The 20,321-nt window shown below is 45.0% G+C and overlaps 1 non-coding gene across 1 annotated transcript; it reads left to right on the top strand.

Annotated features, from left to right (window-relative positions):
* Positions 1 to 19,247: 19,247 nt before the first annotated feature.
* On the top strand, positions 19,248 to 19,384 carry LOC136381642 (small nucleolar RNA SNORA36 family). The gene has a single exon (XR_010747127.1). It is a non-coding gene; the product is annotated as a small nucleolar RNA SNORA36 family (small nucleolar RNA).
* The last annotated feature ends 937 nt before the right edge of the window (positions 19,385 to 20,321 follow it).

Genomic DNA, 20,321 nt, shown 5'->3' with positions numbered 1-20,321 from the left:
GGTGGTGCAGTGAATAAAGCACCGACCTGGAAATGCTGAGGTCGCTGGTTCAGAAAAAAAACCCTGGAATTCGCTGGTCAAAGCACATATGGGAGTTGATACTTTCTGCTCCTACCCCCTTCTCTGTCTCTCTGTCTCTCTCCTCTCTAAAAATGAATAAAGGCTTAAGAAAAAGAGAGACAGCCTGACCAGGCGATGGTGCAGTGAATAGAGCGTCTGGCTGGGATGCGAAGGACCCAGGTTCAAGACCCCGAGGTCACCAGCTTGAGCTCGGGCTCATCTGGCTTGAGCAAAAAAGCTCACCAGCTTGGACCCAAGGTTGCTGGCTCGAGCAAGGGGTTACTCGGTCTGCTGAAGGCCCACGGTCAAGGCACATATGAGAAAGCAATCAATGAACAACTAAGGTCTCGCAAGGAAAAACTGATGATTGATGCTTCTCATCTCTCTCCATTCCTGTCTGTCTATCCCTCTCTCCGACTCTCTCTGTCCCTGTAAAAAGAGAGAGAGAGAGAGAAAGCAATCAATGAATAACTAAATTGTCCCAACTACAAGTTGATGCTTTTCATCTTTCTCCCTTCCTGTCTGTCTTTCTCTCTCGCCAGAGAGAGAGACAGAGAGAGAGAGAGGATGGTTTTACTTTAAAGATTTTATTTATTGATTTTACAGAGAGTAGAGAACAATAAGAAGTATCAAATCATAGTTGCTTCACTTTTCAGGGGTCTCAAACTCGCGGCCCGCCGAACAATTTTGTGCGGCCCGCAGACTGTTTTCAACTGCAGTGAGAAAAGTGTTGTGTAACAGTTGCCTTTTGTAGACCTAGTGCGGCCCGCTGAATGGCTGTGATCTTGCTCTGCGGCCCACAAGCTGAGTTGAGTTTGAGACCCCTGCTTTAGTTGTTCATTGCTTGCTATATGTGCCTTGACCAGGCAAGCCCAGGGTTTCCAACTAGCAACCTCAGCATTCCAGGCCAACGTTTTATCCACTGTGTCATCATAGGCTAGGCTAGAGGGGACTATTTTTTTTTATACTTAGGTCCTATGTTGCTTGGGGAACCTCCCCCTGTATTATTTCAAATGCTGTTTTTCACCAAATCCGTAATTTCCTTTGCTTTCTCTAGGAATAAACACATCTCTGTTCAGTTTTCAGGATTCAAGAGAACTGATGCAAAGTCCTCTGCCTATGGCTACTGTAACAGTTCTTTCACTCCTTTCCCCTTTGAGGCTCCTCCTTAAGTAAGAAGCTAGGCCAGAGATCATACTAATTAATGACTTGGTTTATCCCCAGCTCCATCCCTGGACAGAAACTGGGTCTCTATAAGGATATTCTGTTTCTCCAATGGCCTGTCATAATTGTTTATCAGATTGTTGTGGGAAAAATACATATTGTTCAAGATCTAAGAGCAGAGGTGCGTACTCACTTCACAGTAGTTGTGGCTGTTCTTTCATTGGATGTGTCAGTTTGAGTAGAAGGTAATGAGCAAAAATAACTTTATTTCATCTTTTTTTTTTTTTTTTTTTTTTTGTATTTTTCCGAAGCTGGAAACAGGGAGAGACAGTCAGACAGACTCCCGCATGCGCCCGACCGGGATCCACCCGGCACGCCCACCAGGGGGCGACGCTCTGCCCACCAGGGGGCGATGTTCTGCCCCTCCGGGGCATCGCTCTGTTGTGACCAGAGCCACTCTAGCGCCTGGGGCAGAGGCCAAGGAGCCATCCTCAGCGCCCGGGCCATCTTTGCTCCAATGGAGCCTCGTTGCGGGAAGGGAAGAGAGAGACAGAGAGGAAGGGGGGGGGGTGGAGAAGCAGATGGGCGCTTCTCCTGTGTGCCCTGGCCGGGAATCGAACCCGGGACCCCTTGCACGCCAGGCTGAAAGACTTTATTTATTCATTTTAGAGAGGAGAGAAGGAGGAGAGAGAGAGAGACAGAGAGAGAGAAAGAGAAGAGGGGAGGAGCAGGAAGCATCAACTCCCATATGTGCCTTGACCAGGTAATCCCAGGGTTTTGAACCAACGACCTCAGCATTCCAGGTTGATGCTTTATCCACTGCGCCACCACAGGTCAGGCTCATCATTTTTAATATATCATTCCCCAGCCCAAATGTTTGGGACAGCCCATTGCTAGACATCCAGAATGAAGATGTCTGCCCATTCAGCTCTCATTCATACACTATTCACCCTCAAACATTTTGAAAACTTTTAATTGAATGTATAGGGGTGACACTGGTTAATAAAATTATGTTTTAGTTGTACAATTCTATAATGCACCACCTGTATATTGTATTCTGTGCTCACCACCCCGAGTAAAATCTCCTTCTATCACCATCTGTCCCCCTTTATCCACTTCTACCTCCCTCCACACCCCCACTCTCAAACATTTTATGTTTAATTCCTTTCTAATAAAGTTGATAACATCTCTATTCTTAAACTCCTATGCTTAACATTTGCAGAGGAAAAGGGGAAACCACAAAGGACTTTCATGTACCAAAGTGCCTAACTCAAACTGCCTAACAGCAAGGTAGATGCCCCCAAAGAGGTTTATGCTGCCTGACCTGTGGTGGCGCAGTGGATAAAGCATCGACCTGGAACACTGAGGTTGCCAGTTCGAAACCCTGCCCTTCTCTGGTCAAGGCACATGGGAGTTGATGCTTCCTGCTCTTCTACCTTTCTCTCTCTCCCTCTCTCTCCCTCTCTCCTCTCCTCTCTAAAATGAAGAAACAAATAAATTAAAAAAAAAAAGTTTATGCTAAGAACCATGTCAGGCTCCAGGATATACTGTGAGCAAGAAAGGAGAGAGATGGTTGAAGTTATTGCTGAAGCAGCAGCACATCAGTTTTGGATCAGTTCATCACAGCTACATTATTCTTTTTTTTTTTTTTTTTTTTAGATTTTTTTTTTTGTTGTTGTATTTTTCTGAAGTTGGAAGCAGGGAGACAGTCAGACAGACTCCCACATGCGCCCAACCAGGATCCACCCGGCATGCCCACCAGGGGGAGATGCTCTGCCCATCTGGGGTGTCGCTCTGTTGCAACCAGAGCCATTCTAGTGCCTGAGGCAGAGGCCAAGGAGCCATCCCCAGCGCCCGGGGCCAACTTTGCTCCAATGGAGCCTTGGCTGCGGGAGAGGAAGAGAGAGACAGAGAGGAAGGAGAGGGGAAGGGGTGGAGAAGCAAATGGGCGCTTCTCCTGTGTGCCCTGGCCGGGAATCGAACCCGGGACTCCTGCACGCCAGGCCGACGCTCTACCACTGCGCCAACCGACCAGGCCTTTTTTTTTTTTTTTTAATTTATTGTGTTGACATGGTTTCAAGTGTCCCACTCAATATAACACCCTCTACCTTTCACATAGTGCCCCCCATGTCCCATGCAAAGTCTCTTTCCATTCCCATTTTATCCTCTTTGCCCTCCTCCCCCTATTTTCCTCTCCCCTTTCCCTCTGGCAATTGCCACCCTGTTGTCCTCACTATGTGTTATGTATATTTATTTAATTTAGCTAATCTATTCACCTTCTTTGATTCCATCCCCTCTTCCTCCTCCCTCTGACAGCCATTCAAGGGTTCCCTGTGATCCTGCCTCTGTTTCTGTTTTATTCCTCAGTTTATTGTGTTCATTAGATTGCACATATAAGTGAGATCATACGATGTTTGTCTTTCTTTTTTATCCACTTGTCCACTGATGGACATTTGAGCTGTGTCCAAAAATCTTGGATTGTAAAAAATGCTACAATGAATATGAGGGTGCATATCTTCTTTTGAATCAGTGTTTTGGGATTCTTAGGATATATTCCTAGAAGTGGGATAGCTGGAATAGAAGGCAGTTCCATTTTTATTTTATTTTATTTTTTTAGGAAACACCATACTGTTTTCTACAGTGACTGCAGAAGTCTGCGTTCCCACCAGTATTGGAAGGGGGTTCCCTTTTCTCCACACCCTTGCCAGTACTTGCTGTTTGTTGATTTGTTAATGAAAGCCATTTGCCCTTTTTTTTTTTATCGAATTGTTTACCTTCCTGGTGTTGAATTGTTTTCTTTTGTTCTTAGATTCTATTTATTGATTTTTGGAGAGAAGGGGAGAGAGGGAGAAAGACATAGAAAGAGAGGAAGAGTGAGAAAGAGGGGGGAGAAGCAGGAAGCATAAACTCATAGTAGTTGCTTCCTATATGTGCCTTGACCAGGCAAGCCCAGGAATTTGAACCAGTGACCTCAGCGTTACAGGTTGATGCTTTATTCACTGCTCCATCACAGGTCAGGCTTTTTTTTTTCTCTCTCTCTCTCTCTCTTTTTCTGAAGTTGGAAACGGGGAGGCAGCCAGACAGACTCCCTCATGCGCCTGACTGGGATCCACCTGGCACGCCCACCAGGGGGCGATGCTCTGCCCATCTTGGGGCGTCGCTCTGCTGCAATCAGAGCCATTCTGGTGCCTGAGGCAGAAGCCATGGAGTCATCCTCAACGCCCGGGCCAACTTTGCTCCAATGGAGCCTTGGCTGAGGAAGGGGAAGAAGAGGGGGAGGGGTGGAGAGGCACCCATCTGTGTGCTCTGGCTGGGAATCGAACCCGGGACTCCCGCACGCCAGGCTGACGCTCCACCACTGAGCCAACCGTCCAGGGCCAGGTCAGGCTTTTTTAAAAAAATAAATAAATTATTTTTATTTACTGATTTCAGTGAGAGAGGAAGGGAGAGAGAAAGAGACAGAAATGTCGGTCGGTTTCTGTATGTGCCTTGAATGGAGATGGAACTGGCAACCTCTGCACTTCAGGACGATGCTCTAACCAACCGAGTTCTCTGGCCAGGGCATGGGGTTGAGTTTGATAAGATCATTATAAATTTTAGTTATTAACCCCTTATCAGATGTATCAGCCAAATGTGTTGTCCTGTTGAGTGGGCTTTTTATTTTGTTAATGGTGTCTTTTGCTCTGCAAAAGCTTTTTTTTTAATTTTTATTCATTTTATAGAGAAGAGACAGAGAGAGAAAAAGGGGAAGAAGCAGAAAGCATCAACTCCCATATGTGCCTTGACCAGGCAAGTCTCGGGTTTTGAACCAGTGACCTCAGCATTCCAGGTCGATGCTTTACCCATTGCACCACCACAGGTAAGGCTGCAAAAGCTTTTTAGTTTAATATAAACAACTACAGCCTGACCAGGTGGTGATGCAGTGGATAGGGCGTCAGACTGGGATGCGGAAGACCCAGGTTTGAGACCCCGAGGTCGCCAGCTTGAGCACGGGTTCATCTGGTTTGAGCAAGGCTCACCAGCTTGGACCCAAGGTCGCTGGCTCAAGCAAGGGGTCACTCGGTCTGCTGTAACCCCACGGTCAAGGCACATATGAGAAAGCAATCAATGAACAACTAAGGTGTTGCAGCAAAAAACTAATGATTGATGCTTCTCATCTCCCTCCATTCCTGTCTGTCTGTTCCTAACTATCCCTCTCTGACTCTCTCTCTGTCTCTGTAAAAAAAATAAACAAACAGCTACTTTTTTTTTTTGACAGAGACAGAGAGAGAGAAGAACAGATGGGGACAGACAGACAGGAAGGGAGAGAGATGAGAATCGATTCTTCGCTGTGGCACCTTAGTCATTTATTGATTGCTTTCTCATATGTTCCTTGATGGGGGGGTGCTACAGCAGAGCTAGTGACCCCTTGCTTAAGCCAGCGACCTTGGCCTTCAAGCCAGCGACCATGGGATTATGTCTATTGTGATAAGGTGCCAAGGAACTATAAAATTTAGCATTAGCAACGCCATTTTAAAGAGGAAAAGTCAGGCCTCTTACCCCCTCCTTTCTGTGGAGAAAGGAAAGAGAAGAATGCAGGAGCTTCCTACTAGGACACCTAGTCATAGTTTAGCTAATTCCTAGAATTCTCTGAAAGGTTGCCTGGGACCACTTGCCACACAGAGCAAAGAAGATAGAACTTATCTGAAAACCCCTTTCTTTTCATTTTCTTAAAAGCCTTTAGAAAAGAATGTTTATGTACCTTAATCAAGAATTCCTATACTCGTACTCACCCTAAAGTCATAAGAGGCCTGACCTGTGGTGGCGCAGTGGATAAAGCATCGACCTGGAAATGCTGAGGTCGCTGGTTTGAAACCCTGGGCTTGTCTGGTCAAGGCACATATGGGAGTTGATGCTTCCAGCTCCTCCCCCCTTCTCTCTCTGTCTCTCTCTCTCCTCTCTAAAAATGAATAAATAAAATTAAAAAAATAATAAAAACAAAAAATTTAAAAATAAATAAATAAATAAAAAATAAAGTCATAAGAGTGATGAATACCTCTGAACAAAGGGAGCACAAGCCCTACCTTACCCAGCCCAACCAGTATGTGATCTTATCTATAAAAGCAGGCCTCTGAACTGTGGCAGGGCAGCAGGATTTGGGTTTGTCTTAAACCCCTGTAGTCACTGGCCAATAAACTCCTCAAAAATTCATCTGGACTAGGTGTCTTTGGGGAACTCGCTGGTCACTTTACAACACTGTGATTCCACAATCAAGACAGCGACCCCACGCTCAAGCTGGCGACCTTGGGGTTTCAATCTGGGTCTTCTGCATCCCAGTCCGATGCTTTATCCACTGTGCCACTGTCTGGTCAAGCAAAACAACTACATCATTGTGTGTGTGTGTGTGTGTGTGTGTGTGTGTGTGTGTGTGTGTGTGTGTGTCAGAGAGAGACAGGGACAAACAGACAGGAAGGGAGAGAGATGAGAAGCATAAATTCTTTGTTGTGGCTCCTTAATTGTTCATTGATTGCTTTCTCATATGTGCCTTGATGGGGGTGGGATGGGGGTGGGGTGGGGGGCTACAGCAGATCAAGTGACCCCTTGCTTAAGCCAGCGACCTTGGGCTCAATATGGTGAGCCTTGCTCAAACCAGATGAGCCCGTGCTCAAGCCAGCGACCTTGGGGTTTGGAACCTGGGTCCTCCGCATCCCAGTCCGACGCTCTATTCACTGCGCCACTGCCTGGTCAGGCACAACTACATCATTTTTAATTGCCAGTATCATAAACTGTTTTTCCAAAAATAGTATAGGTTCTCAAAGAGGAATTTTTAGTAAATTTCCATGAATTCCAGTTCATTATGAAAAGAATCTGAGACATCTTGTTTTTATCTGGCATCTATCATGAGAACTAAGAAAAGAAATTCAAATGTCTTCACATTACAAAGCAGGGGAGGGACTTCAGCTAGTGTTACATGGTTTGGCAGGCAAACAGTCTGTTCAGTGTATGTGTGATTTGAGGTATATCCCCCAGTTCTGGTTCATCACCTCAGTGTTCTCACCCACAAACTGGGATGATGGGGAACAGTTGTATCATGTATCTTTAAAAGGTGATTAAGTGAAGCATAATTTAGAATAAAAATTAGGACAGAAGCTTGACTTGTGGTGGCACAGTGGATGAAGTGTTGACCTGGAATGCTAAAGGTCACCTGTTCAAACCCTGGGCTTGCCCAGTCAAGGCACATATGAGAAGTACCTGCTGTGAGTTGATGCTTCCCGCTCCTTGTTCCCCCTTCTCTCTCTCTCTCGCTCTAAAGAAAAAATCAATAAATAAAAATTTTAAAAAATATTGGGATAGAAGAGAGGTAGAACTACTTCACGCCTGTTATATTGGCTGTTATCAACAAGAAAGGTAAAAACAAGTATTGGAGACTCTGTGGATAAAAAGGAACTGGTGGTTGAATGTAAACTAGTACAACCATTATAGAAGAAAGTATAGTAGTTCCTCAAAAATTAAGACTAGAGGCCCTGGCCGGTGGCTCAGCAGTAGAGCGTCGGCCTGGCGTGCAGGGGACCCGGGTTCAATTCCCGGCCAGGGCACATAGGAGAAGTGCCCATTTGCTTCTCCACACCCCCCCTCCTTCCTCTCTGTCTCTCTCTTCCCCTCCCACAGCCAAGGCTCCATTGGAGCAAAGATGGCCTGGGCACTGGGGATGGCTCCTTGGCCTCTGCCCCAGGCGCTAGAGTGGCTCTGGTCGCGGCAGAGCAACGCCCCGGAGGGGCAGAGCATCGCCCCCTGGTGGGTAGAGCGTCGCCCCTGGTGGGCGTGCCGGGTGGATCCCGGTCGGGTGCATGCGGGAGTCTGTCTGACTGTCTCTCCCCGTTTCCAGCTTCAGAAAAATACAAAAAAAAAAAAAAAATTAAGACTAGAATTACCACATGACCTAGCAATCCCTTTGCTGGATATCTATCTACTCAAAACACTTGAAAATATTCGTACGTAAAGACACATGCATTCCCATGTTCATTGCAGCATTATTCACAGTGGCCAAGACATGGAAACAACCAATGTGTCCTTTGATAGAGGATTGGATAGAAGATGTGGCACATATATACAATGGAAGACTACTCAGTCATAAGAGATGATGACAGCCTGACCAGATGGTGGAGCAGTGGATCAGGCGTCGGACTGGGACACAGAGGACCCAGGTTTGAGTGCGGGGTCACTGGCTTGAGTGCGGGGTCAGTGGCTTGAGCCCAAAGGTCCTGGCTTGATCCCAAGGCTGCTGGCTTGAGCAATGTGTCACTTGCTCTGCTGTAGTCCCCTAGTCAAGGCACATATGACAAAGCAATCAATGAACAACTAAGGTGCTGCAATGAAGAATTGATGCTTCTCATCTCTCTCTCTTCCTGTCTGTCCTTCTCTGACCCCCTCTCTGACTCTCTCACTGTCTCTGTCAAAAAAAGGAGCCTGACCTACGGTGGCACACAGTGGATAAAAGTGTCGACCTGGAATGTTGAGGTCGCCAGTTCAAAATCCTGGGCTTGCCTGGTTAAGGCACATATGGGAGCTGATGCATGCTGCTCCTCCCCTCTTCTCTCTCTCAAAAAATGAATAAATAAAATCTAAAAAAAAAAAAAGAGATAATGACATATTGCCATTTATGACAACCTTGAGATAGACCTTGAGAACATTATACTAAGTGAAATAAATAAATCAGAAAAAGTTAAGAACTAGATGATTTCACACATAGGTGGGATATAAAACTGAGACTCATGGGCATAGATAAAACTGAAGTGGTTACATGGGGGAAGAAGTAGGGGGCAGGGAGTAAAGAGGGACAAATATACAGTGTCAGAAAACAAGCTGACTTTGAGTGATGGGCACACAACACAATCAATAGTTCAAATGCTCTCGAGATGTTCACCTGAAACCTATGTACTCTTATTGATCAATGTCACACCATTAAATTTAATTTCTATGTTAAAAAAAAGAAAGAAGAAGCCCTGGCCAGTTGGCTCAGTGGTAGAGCATCGGCCCAGCATGTGGATGTCCCAGGTTCAATTCCCAGTCAGGACACACAGGAGAAGCACTCATCTGCTTCTCCACCCCTCCCCCTCTCCTTCCTCTCTATCTCTCTCTTCCCCTCCCACAGCCAAGGCTCCATTGGAGCAAAGTTGGCCTGAGCACTGAGGACGGCTCCATGGCCTCCGGCTCAGGTGCTAGAATGGCTCCAGTTGCAATAGAGCAACCCCCAGAAGAGCAGAGCATCGCCCCCTAGTTGGCTTGCTGGGTGGATCCTGGTTGGGCGCATGTGGGAGTCTGTCTCTCTGACTCCCACTTCTAACTTCAGAAAGAGAAAAAAAAGAAAGGAGCAGTAAAACTATACTGAGATAAGATTTTACAAAGTGATTTTTTTATTTTTTGGTTTGTTTTTTTTTTTTACAGAGACAGAGAGAAGGATAGATAGGGACAGACAGACAGGAAGGGACAAAGATGAGAAGGATCAATTCTTCATTGTGGCACCTTAGTTTCTAATCAATTGCTTTCTCATATGTGCCTTGGCTGTAGGGCTACAGCAGACTGAGTAACCCCTTGCTTGACCCAGCGACCTTGGGTCCAAGCTGGTGAGCTTTGCTCAAACCAGATGAGTCCACGCTCAAGCTGGCAACCTCAGGGTCTCAAACCTGGGTCCTCTACATCCCAGTCCAACACTCTATTCACTGCGCCACTGCCTGGTCAGGCTACAAAGTGTTGTAGCCATCTTGTAAACTATGTACATTTACACAAAATTCTAGAGTTCTATCATATTTTCTTTCATTTTTAATTTTTTTTAAGTTTATTGACTTGAGAAAGATATATAGAGAGAAACATCGATTTGTTGTTCTATTGTACTTAGTTGCACATTCATTCGTTGTTTCTTGTATGTGTCCTGACCGGGGATCAAACCCACAACCTTGACATATTGTGGTGATGGTCGAACCAACTGAGCTACCTGGCCAAAGCCTATCATATTTTCTTATCCCAAGCTTAATTGTTCTGACTTATAGTTCCTTTATCATTCTCTCAAGTTTGGATGTAAAGCCATTTTCATTTGAGAGAGCGTTGTTTTGAAGATAATTAGTAAAGATATGAGAATCTTTGTCATGACCTGCAAGAATGAATACACATTTGCTCAAGGTAATTTAAATCCTAAATTAATACTTAGTAGTCCCTTTATGCCGGGGTCCAGCCCCGGGGGGAATCCAGGGGTCCCACCGGAAGAGATGGCGTCGGCGAATTCGAGTGAGAGAGCCGAATTCTTTTCTTTCTCTTTATTCTCTAGTTAGCATTTACTGCCAGGCATCTCTGCCAAAATGCTGGTCTAGCTTTCTTTTTATGCACACACACTAAGTTACAATCACATGGTATTTTGTTTCACTATGGTTACATATTTCCAGATAACAGTTAATTCATATCTATAAGCTACAAATCAGGTGGTAAGTCACTCAAAGTACAGATATACAATAACTTGAATAAAAATAACATTATCAGTACAAACTTCTAAAAGATTAGTACTAATTAATAACTCTACTTTACTGTTGTTGTGTGTCAAGGGCGCAGAGAGAGATTAGCAGACGAAATCATCAAGGACTAGCAAAGGACTACCGCTTGCTCAGGCAAATGGCCTTGAGTTCATGCAGTGTCTTAATTTTTCTCACAAGACTTCAAAAGGCTTGCTTATTAAGAAATTGTCATAACATCAAGAGTAACTTTTGCTTAAAGATATATAGAGTGCACCTGCAAGATAGCTTAGTAGCAACATAATATCAGAAGGCATTAATTGCTATTGCTTCTATGGATCCCCCACATTCCTCTCATTATCTGAAGGGAAAACCTGGGAAAGTACATAAATCTCATGAGAATGTCTCACTGAGAAAAGCCCAGCAACTGCCTTCAGTCACAAAACAAGTCTCTTAGCAAAACATTCTTTTCTTGACGACTGCGCTCCCATCCAAGGCCACGCAATGGGCCACTCCACTCCACTTTACCTAAGATTCTATTGTCTAGTCAAATTTTATTTATTTACTATATTCATACACTAGTTAAGTTCTAACTATATTCTTCTCAGAGTGTTCCACCACCTGCAGGTCAGGTATGCAAAAAGAAAGGAAAGTTTCTCTACTCTATCACATGAAAAGGCTAGGGAGGAAAAATGATGAATTAAGTGAAGGCCGAAAGGTGCTCTGTGCACAGCCTCTGCCTCCTACCCATTCACAAGTCACAATCTATTCTTTCTAATATGATTAATAAGAAGAAATTCTCCTACAAACTTAACCTTTACGAGGGCTATCATAGCCAGCCTCTTATGTTTATGAGCCCAGTTCAAGGGGCTTACAGGCTTTTCTGTGGAACTCACACCCTCTGTCTCATTTCCAAAGAAATTACTACGAATCTACAGGGAAAGCACAGAACTATTATCCCTGTGCCATAAATAATAGCACACACCCAGAAAAGGGGGGATATAAGGCCAGATTAATTCAAAAAGTCAAAGGGGGAAGTATCATTGTGCCTTTCCTTTGCGGTGACTTTGTCAACCCGCAGCCATTGGTCTTCACTGCGGTGACTTTGTCAACCAGCAGCTGTTGGTCTTCTCTGCTATGACTTTGTCAATCAGCAGTTTTTTTTTTTTCTTTTGGGGGCTCGTCCGGGATCAATCAGCAGTTTTTGATCTTCTTCTGCTGTGACCTTGTCAGCCAGCAGTTGTGGGTCTTCTCCTGCTGTGACCTTGTCAGCCAGCAGTCGTTGATTGGCTCCCGACACCTTTACACATGGGAAACATTTCAGCTGGGCAAGATGGCACTTAATAGTTACTGCTAGGAACAGCACAAGACAGGGGTGGCTCTGACCCTGCAGCTTAGACTTTAGACTTTCAACTGTTATTTCAAGAAGTTTAATAAAGAGTTTTAGTGTGGATATAAGCACCACAGCTGGACTGAATAGCATTTTTTTTTAGTGTAGAATAAAGCTTGAAATTAGATTCTTCTTACATTTTTTATTGTAATAAAATCCATTTTCATGGGCTAGGTTAGTTGATCCTCTCCTGTTTGCAGGGACTGAACCCCATATACCAGATCTCTATTAGGTTCCTCTCTCTCTTTCTTACACCATGACATTTCAACCCTGTACTTTTTACAGTTGTTATTCTGGATATATGTATATTAGCAGAAGAATTGCCCATTCTCTCAATAATCCTAACAGAAATGTATGTGTAATTTCATAATCTTGGGCAATAGAATCAAATGGTGACTTTCTTCAAAACCTTTTGTCTATTTAAGCAGAAAAGGTTAGCTTCTAGGAAACAAGAACTGTCTGCTATTTATTTAAAAAAAAAAAATTTTTTTTTAAGAGACAGAGAGAGTCAGAGAGAGGGATAGACAGGGACAGACAGACAGGAACGGAGAGATGAGAAGCATCAATCATCAGTCTTTCATTGCACATTGCGACACCTTAGTTGTTCATTGATTGCTTTCTCATATGTGCCTTGACCATGGGCCTTCAGCAGACCGAGTAACCCCTTGCTTGAGCCAGCAACCTTGGGTCCAAGTTGGTGAGCTTTTGATCAAACCAGATGAGCCCATGTTCAAGCTGGTGACTTCAGGGTCTCGAACCTGGGTCCTCGGCATCCCAGTCCGACGCTCTATTCACTGCGCCACCGCCTGGTCAGGCTGTCTGCTATTTATTAAAGACTATTTCTAACAAACCCTTAATAATTTAAAACAAGAGTACTGCTGAAACAATGTTGAATGCCGAGGAAAATGAGAAGCTTGTACACCACAGCTTTGGTTTTTCACGGTGATCTGCTGATGGCTGGACGCCTCAGGCAACCGAGCGTTCAACAGGACTAAGACTTGAAACAGAAACAATTGTGGTTTAAAGCAGTGGTCCCAACCTTTTTTGGACCACGGACCGGTTTTAATGTCAGAAAATATTTTCACGAACCAGCCTTTAGGGTGGGACAGATAAATGTATCACGTGACCGAGACAAGTGTCAAGAGTGAGTCTTAGATGGATTTAACAGAGGGAATCTGGTCATTTTTAAAAAATAAAACATCGTTCAGACTTAAATATATATAAAACAGAAATAATGTAAGTTATTTATTCTTTCTCTGTGGATCGGTACCAAATGGCCCACGGACTGGTACCAGTCTGCAGCCCGGGGGTTGGGAACCACTGGTTTAAAGGGCTAGCTTGAATGACAGAATTCTCCTTTTATTCAAAGTTCCAGTTCTCATGGTGATGGTTGGTTGACTAGTTCTCTTCTGAAAAGTGGCTCAAAGGTTAAGCCAGGGGTCCCCAAACTACGACCCACGGGCCGCATGTGGCCCCCTGAGGCCATTTATCCGGCCCCCGCCGCATTTCCGGAAGGGGCACCTCTTTCATTGGTGGTCAGTGAGAGGAGCACAGGATGCATCCGCAGTGGAGTACTATATGTGGCGGCACTGCAAAGTGTGGCGTTGCTTATGTACAGTACTACTTCCGGTGATGCGGGAGGCATGCATCAAGGCTCCAGAAGCATGTCATATCACTTGTTACGGCTAGCAGTGACAAATATGGAACCGGACATTGACCATCTCATTAGCCAAAAGCAGGCCCATAGTTCCCATTGAAATACTGGTCAGTTTGTTGATTTAAATTTACTTGTTCTTTAATTTAAATATTGTATTTGTTCCCGTTTTGTTTTTTTACTTTAAAATAAGATATGTGCAGTATGCATAGGGATTTGTTCATAGTTTTTTTAAATTCTTTTTTATTTTTTACAATTTATTTTTTACATTTTATTTATTCATTTTTTTTAGAGAGAGAAGACACAGAGAGAGAAAGAGACACAGAAAGGAAAGAGATAGAAAGAACAGAGGGAGGAGCTGGAAGCATCGACTCCCATATGTGCCTTGACCAGGCAAGCCTGGGGTTTCGAACCGGTGACCTCAGCATTCCAGGTCAGCGCTTTTACCCACTGTGCCACCACAGGTCAGGCCATAGTTTTTTTTATAGTCCGGCCCTCCAATGGTCTGAGGGACAGTGAACTGGCCCCCTGTGTAAAAATTTGGGGACCCCTGGGTTAAGCATTCACCTCCTGGAAACATTCCCAACAGTCAGGTAAATGCACCTTGAGTGCAAAAAGCCTAGTATAAATAACATATGGATTTGAAAAATGGCTACAAGTGTAGCCCAAGGCATTAAGAATGGGGTAAACCAGGTTTCAATTAAATATTTATGTTATAGTCAGAAAAGGCAAGCAGTCTTTGTGCTGGCTTTCAACAGGTCTATCTAGCTAAGAAAGAAAATGAATGGATATTAAATATTTATTCTTTATAGTATATTAGTAGATTCTGCTCTTTCCCAGCCTGAAGGAAGATAAAAAGGTTTGAGATAACTGGTGATCTGTTTTTAGACTGGGAGGCCAGGTTCAACTAGGAAAGTCTGAGGTTTTATTGAGGCAAGATAATATGAAATATTAAACCCTTTTACCATTTATCTGGGGACCATGATGAATAACTTTGGAGTTTTTTGGCTGTATTTTCTTACCTTTAGAATAGGTAAAATCACATGACCATTTTTTTGGTTTGTTTGCTGAAGCATAGACTAATAACTGCTCTATCAATTTTCCATACTCTGATATGACCCTTCAAAGGAGAATTGTCATAGCAAACTAATCCCAAGATTAGTTTTTGGTTTACCTGGCAATGGAAAAATTAGAATGGTCATGAACCAGAGCAGGCACACTCCTCATATTTTGTCTCTTTATTTTTTATTTTATTTATTTATTTTTTTTGTATTTTTCTGAAGCTGGAAACGGGGAGAGACAGACAGACTCCCGCATGCGCCCGACTAGGATCCACCCAGCACGCCCACCAGGGGCGACGCTCTGCCCACCAGGGGGCGATGCTCTGCCCCTCCCGGGCGTCGCTCTGCCGCGACCAGAGCCACTCTAGCGCCTGGGGCAGAGGCCAAGGAGCCATCCCCAGCGCCCGGGCCATCCTTGCTCCAATGGAGCCTTGGCTGCGGGAGGGGAAGAGAGAGACAGAGAGGAAGGAGGGGGTGGGGGTGGAGAAGCAAATGGGCGCTTCTCCTATGTGCCCTGGCCGGGAATCGAACCCGGGTCCCCCGCACGCCAGGCTGACGCTCTACCGCTGAGCCAACCAGCCAGGGCATATTTTGTCTCTTTAAATGTGAAGAAGTCTTCAACAAGTTTTGAATTCTAAGATCAGTATTGTAATAACTATTTAGTAGCTTCTTGAAGATCACATTTAAAGTTGTTCCTAGTGCTTCATGAAGTTCCATTTACCTGAATTGCTAGCAACAGTACAGTATCATTGTTGGACCACATGCATAGGTAAGCAAAAGTGAAATATGCACCTGACTTACTAGGTCAGAGAATTTTTAGGGCAAAGGCTATGAAAATACAAATAAATGCTAATTTAAAAATGTCTGTAGAAAAAGTTCAATTCTGAAGTTAAATTAATCCCCCAAATTTGAGAACCTAGATGTTGGACAGATAAAATATACTATGCTCACTTTGTTAAAGATGGTGCTGCCCATGTGGAAGCCTGTTGCCCAGGTGATGATATTAGTTGCCCTTCTTGCTTGGGATGGGTGTGATTATATTACTGTGTGTTGGGGGCAGGCTGTGGGCAGGTAGGATCCTTGTAGCCTGGGGCTTGGTTTTAGGACTAAGCCTTTTCCACCCTTTTTGATGTGGGTTGGTGCACTCTCATGAGGAACCCCATTATGCCTCAGATAAGTGACTTTGTATCAGAGACTTCCTTGTTTGTATATTGGATTAAAGGTTTTTATTTCTACACTATAAAATGGGGGCAGACCAGGAGCTTGCTCTCTCACGGTTCCTGAGATTAGCATCAGAGAAAGGAGAGCAGAAAAAGGCCAGGTGGAGGAGACCAGGAGAAGCAGCCAAGATAGCGGAGTGCTGAGTGAGAAGCCAGTTTGTGCAGAGTTTGTGCAGGGAGAAGGAAGGAGATGGGGAACAGAGGTGAATAAGTCTGGTGAGCTAGAGACCTTTGATTCTAGGAAACTGGGATAAGTCAGTAGCTTTGTGAGCCCTGAATGAGTGAGTTTTGGAGCCCAGTGTGTGTTTTTACTTGTCCGCCGGGTGCAAGCTAGGATTAAAGATGATGGCCCACCAGTTTTTGGCTCCGTTGTTTCTTTACCGACTGTCCAAATCCAATGCAAACCTGCATGGGGCAGGCTGCTGTGATGATGGTAGCTTTGGATACTGGCTTTACATTTGGCGTAGTCTGTGGCAAGATTCGATACAGATGAGTATGGAGCCACCTTTGAGTGATGGAGTAGAGGACTGGCTACTGTTATGGTTTCCCATGGCTGTCCTTTTGGGGACCGTAGGCTGGCTGACTTTTATAGCCATTCGTGAGGAAACCGAGAGCTCTGTGGAAGAGGCTGCCTGGGACCTGAAAACCAAGCAGTGTAAGGAACTAGAGAAAACGTGGGAGAAAGAGATGCCCACCCTGGAGCTGAAGCAAGCACAGGAGGAGGCCGACCAGGTTCGCGAGATTTGTTTGGAAATGGAGCAGATGCTGGAGAAGGAATCACAGGTTCGTGAGTTGCAGCTTGCCCTGGACTTTGTGGAGAGCCAGCAGCAGCAGGAGGCCGGGGCTGAGGCTGAAGCTGAAGCTGAGGCCTGGTCTGGAGCTGCAAGGTCTGTGGAGAAGAAGGCTGCAGCAGCCTGGGATTCGAGACCGGCAGCGGGAGCTGGTGTTTTCAGTTCCTCTTTGGAGGATGAGGAGAATCGGGCTGGAGTTGCAATCCGCAGTCTCCAGAAGATGAGAGCCCAGTAGCAAGGAGTACTTGCTGTGTCCTTGGTAGGTCTGTGATTTGGGGACATAGGGGTGAATGCCATCATGCTCTCTGGATCACAGATGGAAATGTTGACTGCCATTGTCACGTGCTTCTCCTTGGAACAGTGTAAGACCTGCCAGGGTGGCAGGAATGAGAGGGGTGGCTGATGCCCAATGTGCGTGGACTGATTTCCTAGACTACGACCAGAGTGAGCACTGGCTCCTTTGTTGGATGGACTTATGGATCTTGGACAATGTTAAATACCCTGATGGGGGTGGGGGACGACTTTGCTAGAGGCCCTTCTCCTGCCCCGGGAAGCTTTTCCCATGGCTAGAAAGAAGGCCGCCGACATTTTGCGCTTTTAGCAAAGTGCTCAGACTGGTGAAATGTACCTTTGTAATTGTTAAAATTGTATGATTTGTCATGTATTTGTAATTTGTGTAATGTGCCTAATTTCCTTGCACAGGGATGCCGGTGGTGTAGATTGTGGGTAGTAAAGTGAGCATAGGGTGGATTGTTGGGCAGATAAAATATATTATGCTCACTTTGTTAAAGATGGGGCTGTCCACATGGAAGCCCGTCGCCTAGGTGATTACTTGGGATGGGTGTGATTGTATTAATATGTGTTGGGGGCGGGCTGTGGGCAGGCAGGATCCTTGTAGCCTGAGGCTTGGTTTTAGGACTAAGCCTTTCCCACTCTTTTTGATGTAGGGTGGTGCACTCTCATGAGGAATCCCATTATGCCTCAGATAAGTGACTTTGTATCAGAGACTTCCTTGTTTGTATATTGAATTAAAAGTTTTTATTTCTACACTATAAAATGGGGGCAGACCAGGAGCTTGCTCTCTTGCGGTTCCTGAGATTAGCATTAGAGAGGAGAGCAGAGAAAGGCCAGGTGGAGGAGACCAGGAGAAGCAGCCAAGATAGCGGAGTGCTGAGTGAGAAGCCAGTTTGTGCAGAGTTTGTGCAGAGAGAAGGAGATGGGGAACAGAGGTGAGTAAGTCTGGTGAGCTAGAAACCTTTGATTCTAGGAAACTCGGATAAGTCAGTAGCTTTGTGAGCCCTGAATGAGTGGGTTTTGGAGCCTAGTGTGTGTTTTTACTTGCCCGCTAGGTGCAAGCTAGGATTAAAGATGATGGCCCACCAGTCTTGGGCTCCATTGTTTCTTCACCAACTGTCCGAATCCAATGCAAACCTGCATGGGCCAGGCTGTTGTGATGATGGCCGCGGATACTGGCTTAACAAGTTCTAAAAGTGGTGAACCGGAAAGCCACCTGCTCTCAAAACACTGTAAAACGGTGCTAAGAGCCAAATATTTAAAAAGCAATTGAGCCCTGGCCGGTTGGCTCAGCGGTAGAGCATTGGCCTAGCGTGCGGAGGACCCGGGTTCGATTCCTGGCCAGGGCACACAGGAGAAGCGCCCATTTGCTTCTCCACCCCTCCGCCGCGCTTTCCTCTCTGTCTCTCTCTTCCCCTCCCGCAGCCAAGGCTCCATTGGAGCAAGGATGGCCCGGGCGCTGGGGATGGCTCTGTGGCCTCTGCCTCAGGCGCTAGAGTGGCTCTGGTCGCAACATGGCGACACCCAGGATGGGCAGAGCATCGCCCCCTGGTGGGCAGAGCGTCGCCCCTGGTGGGCGTGCCGGGTGGATCCCGGTCGGGCGCATGCGGGAGTCTGTCTGACTGTCTCTACCTGTTTCCAGCTTCAGAAAAAAAAAAAAAAAAAAAAAAATGAAAAAAAAAAGCGATTGAGACATCTAAACCTAAATTTCATAATATTTTTAGAGTTTAAATACCTTAGTAAAGAATAGATGTCTTAAAATATCTGTCCTGAACAGGCGGTGGCACAGTGGATAGAGTGTCGGACTGGAATGTGGAAGGACCCAGGTTCGAGACTCTGAGGTCGCCAGCTTGAGTGCGGGCTCATCTAGTTTGAGCAAAGCTCACCAGCTTGGACCCAAGGTCGCTGGCTTGAGTAAAGTGTCACTATGTCACTAGCTCTGCTGTAGCCTCAGGGTCAAGGCACATATGAGAAAGCAATCAATGAACAACTAAAGAAGTGCCACAATGAAAACTGATGATTGATGCTTCTCATCTCTCTTTGTTCCTGTCTGTCTGTCCCTATCTATCCCTCTCTCTCTGTCTCTGTAAAAAAAAAAAAAAAAAAAAAAAAATCTGCTTAGGAGATGAGGGAGTTCCAGTGTTGAGTTCAGTTCAGGGCAACTTCCCTGTTCTGTTCATTAAACTTTGGAACTTTGAAACAGGCTAGGGGAGAAGATTGGATAGAATTCAGTTACCCTGCAACTATTCATTTACCTCCCAGCTTACAAAAAAGGAAGGAGGTAAATTTCAATGAGATAAGCCAAAAGACTAGTTACCAAGCAATACCCACAATGATTTTTGTTACCATTTTAGAAGGAAGTTCTCCTGACAGATTCATGCACTTCACAGGAACAAAATCTCCTTTTTTAAAAGTTCCTTTCTTTTTATTTTTTACACTTACTGATTTTAGAGAGAAGAAGGGAGAGGAACAGAAACATCGATTTGTCGTTCCACTTTATGCATCTCTGGTTGATTCTTGGATGTGTGGGGATTGAATTTACAACCTTGGCATATCGGGATGACACTCCAACCAACTGAGCTATCTGGCCAGGGCCCCAAATCTTTTAACACAGGTTCACAACAGCTTAGGATCTCCTACAAAAAAACATAAGGACTCTTTGCCTGACCTGTGGTGGCGAGGTGGGTAAAGCATTGACTTGGAATGCTGAGGTTGCTGGTTCAAAACCCTGGGCTTGCCTGGTCAAGGCACATACAAGCAATCAATGAACAACTAAAGTGAAGCAACTATGACTTGATGCTTCTTGTTCTCTCCCCTCCTCTCTCTGTAAAATCAATAAATAAAATTTAAAAAAAAATTTAAAAAACAACAACAAAAAAAAACATAAGGACTTTAAAGATTTTATTTATTTGATTTTACAGAGAGGAGAGAGAGGATGGGAGTGAGAAGTATCAACTTTCCTGACCTGTGGTGGCGCAGTGGATAAAGCGTTGACCTGGAAATGCTGAGGTCACTGGTTTGAAACCCTAGGCTTGCCTGGTCAAGGCACATATGGGAGTTGGTGCTTCCAGCTCCTCCCCCCTTTTCTCTCTGTGTCTCTCCTCTCTCTCTGTCTCTCCCTCTCCTCTCTAAAATGAATAAATTAAAAAATTTTTTTAAAAAAAGAAGTATCAACTCATAGTTGCTTCACTTTAGTTGTTCATTGCTT

Source organism: Saccopteryx leptura, chromosome 9 (assembly GCF_036850995.1).
Source record: "Saccopteryx leptura isolate mSacLep1 chromosome 9, mSacLep1_pri_phased_curated, whole genome shotgun sequence".
NCBI classification, from domain to species: domain Eukaryota; kingdom Metazoa; phylum Chordata; class Mammalia; order Chiroptera; family Emballonuridae; genus Saccopteryx; species Saccopteryx leptura.
The sequence above is the reverse complement of the archived record's forward strand: the minus strand, read 5'-3'. Positions and strand labels throughout refer to the sequence as shown.